This window comes from Cydia strobilella, chromosome 9, assembly GCF_947568885.1.
Source record: "Cydia strobilella chromosome 9, ilCydStro3.1, whole genome shotgun sequence".
Lineage (NCBI taxonomy): Eukaryota > Metazoa > Arthropoda > Insecta > Lepidoptera > Tortricidae > Cydia > Cydia strobilella.
The window spans coordinates 13023521-13034377 of NC_086049.1; the positions used below are offsets into that span (position 1 = coordinate 13023521).

Genomic DNA, 10857 nt, shown 5'->3' on the forward strand with positions numbered 1-10857 from the left:
GCTTGTAATGCAACAATTTGTAAACACCGCCGTGTTTAAAGTATGGTCGAGGAGCCATTGTAAGCAGCTTGCATTAATGTGCCGACGGAAGATGTGAGATGAAGCGGCAACTTAGAGGTTTTAGCCACGCATAGTCTAATAATAAACTTTTAAATTTGGACTTGGTTTATTAATGGCAAGATCTATATCCTAGAGAGAAACCAGTGGGGCGCAGCGATATGGCAAAAGAGCCGTGGAAAATACCTTGCCGATAAAGCGGGACATACATATTTATTTGCACCAAGGGGGGCCTGACGCAAACAGGTTGGTAACCTCTGGTAGACAAAGCCATGAGTAGTTAAGAAGCACTAAGCCTTAATTTCGTAATGTTTAACATTTAAAATTAACAATTTAGGCATTGTGCAGGCAGACTTATAGTCATGATGAAACTTTTAGTTGCCAATAAGGTTGAGTTTCAAAAATATCGTCTTCTGAAACCCCTACCATCTAACATATAAATTAGACTAGTACCTGCCTATATCTAATGTAATTTTCTAGTTTCTAGTTATTATGTAGGTAGTTATTGTACTAATTACGATGAGTGACCTTTAGAAATACATACTTGTTTTCTTGTATAGATTTTTTAATATTTAACTTTAAGATAATATTACATTATGGCCACTCGCTCATAACTTGAAACACTGAATTCAGGAAGAAAACACTGCGCGTTTTGAGATGTCCGAAAACTCTTATACTTTGAACCGCGCATGCTTTGATTATATAACAGCGTGTGCTGCCCAGTTCGATTTAATTCAATCACAACGGAGAAATAATGAATTAATCAATGAAGCACGATCACAGGAAGGCGATAGCAACAACATTTCTTATTAAAAAAATGCGCATGCGGTGTGCGCGTTAAAATCAATTTACGGCGTATGCCACCGGTTCCATTCTAAAGCCGCTTATCCACAGTACTCTGCTGCTTAGCTAAAGATGTCTAAGATAAGAACAATTATGGATATATAGAGTAGACTTAGCTTAAAGCCCTAAAGTATGTACTTGTCGGGGTCAGATTCCTATCCTTAGGATTAGCTTATATTTCCTTGCACTCGTGCATTTTAACTAATAAATAGTAGGCAGTGTAAGCATCTAACACATTGAAAGACTCAATAAGCTCATGTAAGCCCAGCATTAGTGTTAACCGCGCGCCACCCATCAGTTAGCTTAGCTTTGACCTCGCTCTGCTAAGCACCTCACACATCTCTGGCAGAATAGCCGAATGGTATACGTATTAATTATTGATTACAATGCGGTTGGAACGCATCCGACTGAGAAGCAAAAAGTAGCAGTCTAGAGTTTCTCGCGGATATACATATGTATAAAACTAGCTTATAGTACCTAAGTATCTACCTATGTAATACAAAACGAAGCGAGTCAACTAAATAATGTAGCATAATAATGCCATATACGAAAGGTTTGGCTCATAGTAGCACCACCTTAACTTGTTTATCGCATCACTGTCATATATATATATATATATATATATGTATGTAATAGTTACCAACTAAATATTAGCGGAACTATGTTACAAAAATCGATGTATGGTCACTATAATTTACACTTCAAATAATATGTACCTAAGCAGTAAGAAAATTTAAGAAAAATTGAATACACGCTAAAATCACACACTTTAGAAGAATGTTGAGTAGGTAAAGATATTATTTTGTAGAAACTTACATTACTTATATTCAAATAGTGTGTGTTAATAGCACGTTCATTTGACCATTAACTTACGTATGGTCATGGTCACTCGGTCAGCGGAAACACATTTCGTCTTAAAACTGTTTAGGTGTGAATTTAATATAGTTTCTACTATTTGTCTTAATAGTGCAACTTAAATCGATATAATACCAACACATGAAGCTTAAAAAATTGTTTCGAAAGTAATTGATCTTCCTAATAGAAACCTTAGAAAGTTTTAGAAAAAACGCATTTTCTGAAGTTCACTGCATGGCTGTCGGAGTGGAAATACTTATTCAAAACGACTTATCCTCTTATAGAGGTAAAAGGTGAATGTGCTGGTTTTAAAAACTAATAGGTAGGTCAGGAATAAAGCTTTTTCGACCGACTAAAAGGCTGATATAAATATTTTACATCAGACTTTTAATAAAAGCTGGATAGCAGAAAACTTAAATTAAAGGTTGACTGTTTCCTCGTGGCCTTCATAAGTTCAATTTTCGAATGTTTTATAATTGCCTAACCTAACATAACAGAAATATAAAATAATTGGTGCAATTAAAAACTGATAAAAGTTTATGGAAACAACATTTAAAAGTCCATCAGTAATTGTTCATATTTTATTACATCTAACTAACCTAACTCCGCCATTAGTGATATTCATGCATTATATCCTGTGACCTCTTTGGTAATGGTCATTTAAACGAAAGACGAATAATATTAAAATTTCCTCATGGCCATTGTCCAGTTGGTACCCTCTGTACCCATAACAACTTTTTCGCTAGTCTCTCTCTGCCATAGCTAAATAGATGCGACATTTTAACAAAAATAGGTCAGTAGATATGTATAAAGATCTAAACAATATTATTTCATCATAATGAATGTTCGAATTGGTCTCCCGCCTATACTTTACTTATTACATTTCTTATAATTAGACCAAAGATAGATATAACTACGTAATAGATGGATACAGTCTAAGGAAAAAACGTGCCTCGAAAATCACGAAAATTTGATTCTCGATCAGATGTCACCACTAGTTTTAGCCTACTCTCGTATAGAAGGCGTTGACGGTTTTGTTTGTTATTTATAATTTTAAAGCATATCCGTTAAAGAACATCCATTAATGTATTTAAATACAATTTAAAGTATTTTTATAAATCTTCAATTCTTCAATCTTCTTTTTATTTTTAATTTTAAAGTATGTCGATAGATGGCAGTGAATTTAAAGTGGTTACAAAATTTACTATGACAGTATCGCTCTATCTTATTATTTCCTCTTTGCTTAGACAAAGTAGGTAACAAATACAAGTCAAGGAAATATTTAAATTATTTATTTACATTATTATTTATTTTGCTGTGGCTTCAGTTAGTCGCGCCCACGACCAGTGAAACCTTTAAAACGTCGGTAACAATATAAATTCCGCGATAGACCCGGTTATAAATATGATTTAGGGTCGGTTGCACCAAACTGTTTGTCATCGTTAAAGAGTTCGCTAAATTTTATTGTATGGAAAGTTTCATAGTAAACCGCCGCGGCGCGCCGGGTGACATTGATCAGTCTGTAAAGTGCGGATGGTGCAATTAAGTGGCACTTAATATAGTTAAAATTATTGACTGATTGATGTAAGTAAAATAAGTTATGAAAATTAAATAAAAAACTTATTTTTAGGCAACTATTGTCCCATACATAAAAACCTTAACATAGATATTCAGTGCCAGCGCGAGCTACGCATTACGAGTGTAGCGGATAACACGGAAAAAATCGTATGTAGCGAAAAGCGCCTTCGAACAGAGAACCCACCTAGCAACAAAATCAAAGCAAATGGATTCAAAATAAATGTAATTAAATATTTATCATTCAATATCATCATTTAAAAGTCAATTCTACCAGCAAATATAAGAAAACAACTAAAAATTTGCATTTGATTTCTTTGCCTCTCATACCGTTACCTATTCGTCATTTACTTCATTTTTTTTTTACACTATCACATCATAATCAAACATCAAACGTTGGATGTCCGACTAGATAAAGGCTTACACGCTATATTAACTGCAAACCAAATGACTTTTTTTTTGTTACAAATTCCTTGTTCGGTCGGCAATGTGTGGTTATCATACAAAGCAATAAATAATTTTTCACCACACCAGCTGGTAAAGGCTCTCTTGATTGTTCAAAAACTGATAAGAAGTATTGCATTTTATTCACGGCTGGTGGTGGCTAAAATTAAATAAAAAGTAGTGTCATCTTTTTTAGTGTAACATAGTAAAATTTATAAAGTAGGTCATGTAAGTCCAATAAAAAGCAAGGACAAACACAACTAAAAGTTTAATCGTTGACTTTTTTTACGAAAACGTTCATATAATAAGTAGGTACGCACTGTTACTTAATGTAACACAACTGTTACTAACTTTGATTCAAGAGCGAAAATTAGATTAGTGGCCCATCAAACAGTTGGAGCTGATTGTGACATAAAACAACACAGTTTAAAGACTTTAAAGGTTTCATAACATCGCCTGCCGACCTTAGCTTGATATCATTGAAATTGAAACCTTAATGCTACAAGGAAAATATATTTATTACTAAAACTATTCTCGCCTGCTGACGGATTATTTCACAATCTTAATTAAATTTCTTTTACAATCCCAGCCAAGTTTATGTGAAACCCGCGGGCCGCGGTGACAAACCGCAATAATTTCCTTCTCGTGTTGCCACTTCAACGTGCAATATTTATTTAAACCTATTAGACAACAAAAGGAGCCCCCTGTAATGATGTAACTTAGCAGGTAATTTGAAAGAGCATACCTGTGATAAATGACCGGCGAAACGCGATGTTTCCTAATCAAAACAAATGACGGCGTGAACTGCAATGTCCAATTTTTCAATTATAATCAAACTTCTTTTTACGGTTAACTCGCGATAACGCGCGATGAAAAACGTGTGTAGTCTAACTGGAATATTGTTGAAATGTTTCCCTAAAAGTTATTGTTATGTACGTAAATGTTTACGCGAATGCGGAGCCGGCGGGCGTGCGGTACAACCGGCCTCAGAGTTGGTACTGAGGTACTGAGTTACTGACTGTCGATCGTAGTTACCGTAGTTTGACGTTTGACTTTAGGAGTTCCGCCCATAAGGCCGCCCATACGTAGACATAGAACTAAATTTGTTGTACCTGGCGGCCTAGCCAAGGTGACAATCGCTTGCGCTTTGTGTCTCTCTATCACTCTTCCATATTAGTGCGACAATGACAGTTGCGTTTCGTTCGCTACGGAGCGTAAGCGATTGGCATGTTGGCTACGCGGCCTGGGCAGATAACGAGGTACCAATATCTTTTCCCCTCACTAGCTCGGAAAGCCGTCTTTTATCCTTTAAAACAAGCGGGGAAAAACGCATTTTATCCACTAGTGGGGAAAGTAATTTGACCTTGGATGGAGCGTGTTTAAGTAGCTTGACAGATAACAAAACGTAAAACGGTCATAATAATGGTTCGTTCGATATTAATTATCATTAAATAAATGGTTTGAGAATCTAATAAAAAAGACCAAATTTAGCTTTATTTAATAATTTTAAGTCATAAACCTTAAATTTCCATAGGAAACGTTAGATTTTTTATTTATATAAATATAATTCTGAACGCACAAGTTGAGTCGATGCAATTTCAAAACGCATCGTTGACATTTCATATGTCAGAACAGAAATGTCAACATTGTCAACAAATTTTTTACTTAAAAACACTTCTCACCGATCACCGACTCACGTAAAAATCAGAATTTCCAGTGTTTTCTGTTATAATATCGTAAAAAAATAAGTGATTCCAGTGATGAAGATGATTTAACGCCTGTGGATGTTGCACTTTCCTCGCTATAGTGAGGGGAAAAGTTTTGTGTTACACACGGGTGCAAATGTATTTTACTTCTCGTGTTTTGAAAGACTCGCTACGCTCAGGATTCTATTTTCAACTATAGAATCCTTTCGCTAGCTCGTGTTTCAATTCCACACTCGCGGGTAAAATACAACTTTGCACCCTTGTATAACAAATAACTATTGTCGCATAGAGAATACTCGTAATGCTTATCTGTTAAATTTTGCACGCGATACAATCAATCGAAAAGGAAAATTGCCATGAAACATGCGCCTATTTCTTACAGGAAAAATGTAATTGATTGAAATTTAATGATTTTAATATTTATAGAATTATAGGCACCTTAGTAGGGCTTCCAAATACCGGACGTCTCGGAATACTGGTATTAATACCAAAACTCTCTTTATCAATCCCGGGATCCCGCTATTTAATAGGAATTTGAAGTTTCAATAAAAATTGGGAATTAATAAAAAGGCTAAATATTACCAATCAAATAATGTCGCTATTGGCAATGACATTATAATATAGTCATTAATAGTCACTTAAGTAGGTAAGTAGCTGGTACCTACGGATTTTCAGTTAAACGGAATAACTCATACTCATATAATTTAATAATACCTTACATCACTCAAACTACAGGTTTATACAACAAAGTAAGGTACAAAGCTTGGCAAATAAATATACAGAATACAGATTAATAATTTAATACAATGCCTTGCTTGAGTAGTTACTTTATTAAACACATATTTTATTGAAATAAAAAAGGTTGACCGGACTTATATTACGGATTTAGTTAAATTTTTGCAGATCATGCTCATTTGTGTGTTGGTACATAGCGGCCATCAAAAAATTTTGTAGCATAGATAATACGAGTGTATGTCTCTGTCACGTGATCAATTATGTATATCTCTTAAAGCTTGAAATGTTTCATAGCTCCAATTTTAGCAAAATTAGTAAAAATATGTATTCAGGTTTTAAATAAAAAGAAGATATCGCTGAGTTCTTACTTTTTACAGTGAATTTTAAAATCTGTTAATACAGTTCCTTGCTCTTTTCCCAGTGTTTGCCGTATCGTATCTGCCAATATTTAAAGAACTTATAATTTACAGTCAGCAATACTATTAGCTTAGTATTGCTGACTGTAAATGGGCGTTTTTACCGAATCGTGTACCCTGCCGAAAATGACACTTTTTTTTAAATATAAAGTAGATACTCTAAAGTATTTGAGATTGTGTTTTGTTTTACACAATAAAGTTTAGTTTTTTTATAATTAACTAGCGACCCGCCCAGGCTTCCCACGGGTAGTTCAGCTTTTATTACGCGAAACTCTGCGCAGGGAGCGTCACTACCACAATCTGAGGGTCTATCGCAAAACAAACAAAAAAATCGAAATGTCGTTATCTAACATCTCTGTCACTCTTGCATATATTCGAGCGATCAAGAGGCAGATAGCGAAATTTTGCGTTTTCCGGTAGGTTCTCTGTAAACAAACCGCCTTGGTGCATCAATGTCTTATTTTATATCTCTGAACAATTGTCAAAAAACTGTTAAAGGCACAGTATGTATAAGTTACTCTATGGTTTACTAAACGGGCTAGTGCTGCACTCTGGTGGCAGAACATTGCAGTAATACCCCCTATTATTTAGCAGTGGCGCTAGTAAGCACGTTGATGGGCTCTTAAGTAGAGTGGCCAATGACATTCAAATAAATATAATTTACCCTTAAAAAGGGAAAAATTAAATTCTATTGTATTCGAGGGTTTATGCAAGGACTGTATCTATGTATTCGTGTAGTAGATTGTAGAACGTATGTACATCTAACATTTACCTATACAATTTCCGTCTGAATAGAGAATATAAAGAAAAAGCACCTATACCTACAAAATTTGTATAAAATGATATACTTAACATTTAAAAAAAGCCTTCAAAACACACATAGAAACTAGAAAGCAAAAATGATCGGTATTTACTTACATACGATTATCTGTTGTGATTGAAGTCGGTGCCAAACCAAATAGGTCTCCCGCTACAGTGGAAAGTATATAGATGTACTTAAGTATTTTGTATATATATATTTTTTTTCAATCTTTATTAAAGAGCTTTATCGCTTAGCGATTATGTCGCTCTATATAATCATCATACAATCACACTCACTTACGATTACTAAGGCCTATATTTACTAGCTTAAACAGTGCTCTGGCCTCGTCCGACAATGGAGAAGCCAGGGCACTATTGCACCCACCAACATTGTTAAAAATATTACATGATATTTTCAGTTGGCTCCTAAAGGATTCGTTCCGCACACATTCCACCAATATGTGGTACACGTCCTCAATCATATTGCACTCTGAACATAATGGTGAGGTAACTTTACGCATCATGAATCCAAACTTATTAAGTGGAATTTGCCCCGAACGTACTCTTAGAGCTGTTACAATTTCTTGCCGACTAAGCGAGCAATCTATCCATGGTGTATTTATAAGTTCAGGCTGGATCGTTCTGTACCAAATTACTTTTCTTTTGCCATTTTGTCAAAGTACTCTTTCCATAATTGGCGACATTGTTTTTTAACTAATTTGATACACTCGGAAAAGAACGGTAAAATGATGCATATGGTATCACAATGACAGGCTTGCTTAGCAAACAAATCTACTTTTTCGTTTCCGGTAATGCCTATATGTGAAGGATGTATATATATAATACTAGCTTTTGCCCGCGACTTCGTCTGCGTGGACTTAGTAACAGCAGCTAAAGTAAGTTTAGCGCCTGGAAAAATTCTCATATCAATCTAAATTTGAGCATATTATGCACACAAATTAGCAGGCACTTCGTTAATTATCTCAATTCCACCCCGCTTTTTACTTTCTTAAGGGATGATTTTCGGGATATAAACTATCCTATGTCCTTCTCAGGGACTCAACCTATCTCTATGCCAAATTTCATCTAAATCGGTTCAGCGGTTTAAGCGTGAAGAGGGAACACACAGACACACAGACAGACAGACTTTCGCATTTATAATATTACTATGGATAGTATAGTAGTATAGTATGGATGGGTAGGCCAACTAAACGCACTGGCCAAACAAACGAAAATATTATCGATGTATTAAAAATTTTCAATGTTTGTTGATTTTTCATAAACCCCTCGACCGATTTTGATAAAATTTTAGTGAGTCCACCTGGGAAGTATATACGCTTTGAAACAAAAAGAGAAATTTTTAAATCGGTTCAGGCGTCTTCGAGTAATCGGTGAACATACAAAAAAAAGATTCCGACGAATTGAGAACCTCCTTTTTTAAAGTCGGTTAATGAAATAGTGAAGTGGTGCGTGGTGTTGTAGAAGTTTTATTACTTACTGAAAATAATGGATGCATGCTGCTTCCCGTTGAAATTAGGCTCCAGACAGTCCAGACTCGAGGCATCTTCGAAGCTAACGCGCTTCATCAAGCCCCTCATCCAGATCTATCTTCAAGTGAAAATGATACTGGCAGCAGGTACATTCTCATCTATGGTAACATGTATTTCTTCGTTAGAAATGGGGTCAGGAGCATAGAAAATCTATTTTAATCATAACGACATACGACGCAATCTATCCAAAACGAAGCGAGGATCGATATAATACTAGATATAATAACTAGGATAAAAAGGGTTTTTGCATTCGCTTCGCTCTAGACCATGAATCTAGTATAACTGGATCGGTCATGAGGGGTGGGGGAAAATGACCGAACGGGATAGTCTTATGTATCTTTCAGTAGGAGTAGCAGAGAAAGCGCTGTTATTGTTTGTCCTTGTCATAGTTTCACTTTTCCACCGCTGCCACAACCGAGGTTGTGGCAAACAAATAAGTACGTGACATGTCATGTTTGTTTGTTGCTTGTTTAATTATCGTTGTTTTGTATGAAATTGTGCTTTCTCTTATGAAATATAGTGATGGTTAGCGTTTTGAATGCTTGAACTTTGATAAAATACTGGTGAATTGTTCTGTAATCGGCTGTAATAGCCGCTCTGAGCAAAAATATGAGATCATAACCTTTCACACGTAAGTACGGTATTTTACACCTTCCTCTTAACGCAATATGTGAGAATAACATCGTAAAATTACGTTACACTCAAAGCAATGTATAATCAAACGATTTCAATAAAAATATCACAATTATTTACGCAAATTAACAAAACATTATTTGTAAAATTATCCGCCCAAATTACGTAGGTAGGTAGGAGTCTGAGGTCAGCCATTTTTAAACTTCTTCTTAATTTAGCTGCATAACAATCATGTTAGGGATACCAGATGAAAATATCATAATTTTATGGGTAATTTTGATCTCGAAGTTTTTTCGTACTTCTAATTCCAAAAAATAAATAAACAAATGTTGTGAAGATTAAATGTGGTGTACATTAATTGGTGTGATTGCGATTTGTGATTTCTTTAAATTAAAACCCATAATACATTTTATTTACTAAACATGTTTAGTTTTGTACCACCTGCGCGAATTATAGGAGGTATTTCATTGTTTATACGCCTAAAAAGAACGGCCCATTGACATTTTATTTAACAATTTTTTAATACCGTCAAACAAGCTAACCTCCTCCAGGGTAATCGCCCCAACGTGATATCAAATATTGGGGTAATTTTTACCAATATGGTATCCCCACGTTTATGACGTCATCTATGTCTATCCCTTACGGGCGCACGCGTATAGCTGGTCTATGTAATGCTAGGTCTATGGCTAAATATTTCGACCGGCAAACCATGGGCCAACCCATTGACCAAATTAATCAGAAAAAAAATTGGCGTCAATCTCATCTAGGGCCAGGATTACACTTGTAAGTTTTACTTACGTAAGTAGGGACAAAGCTATTTGCTAGAATGAGATAACGATATTCATATCTCAATCTGCAGTATAGCTGTGTCCCTACTTACGTAAGTAAAACTTACAAGTGTAATCCTGGCCTAGCCTCCACACATACACAATTTAGTGACCCTAGACACGAGCGCCTTTTCAACGCGTTAAAAAAGTGCTGGAATCTGCCCGCACGATAAATTCGATTTAAAGACCAAGGCTTAAAGTTGAAATCCAACAACGCGTATATATACGCGTATATAAATACACGTGTTTCCATTTGAAAAAGCGCTCGTGAGTATGAGGATTATAATCACCAATTTGAAATTCGTCACTTTGAGCGCTCGAAAAAAAATGTGTGATTAAATTAATTGACAATCAGTCAGATCAGATTGTGCTAAAAAATGGTCTCGTCTGGGCTGACTTTAAACACGCAAGGCTT

The 10857-nt window shown here is 35.3% G+C and overlaps 1 protein-coding gene across 1 annotated transcript in view; it reads right to left on the reverse strand.

Moving 5' to 3' along the window:
* Window positions 1-4773, reverse strand: part of LOC134744391 (extracellular serine/threonine protein CG31145) — a 113215-nt gene extending 108442 nt beyond the window's left edge. The window contains exon 1 of the mRNA XM_063678194.1: window positions 4520-4773. The gene's annotated coding sequence lies outside the window, so the exon portion shown is untranslated. The remainder of the gene's footprint in view (window positions 1-4519) is intronic.
* Between the last annotated feature and the right edge of the window lie 6084 nt (window positions 4774-10857).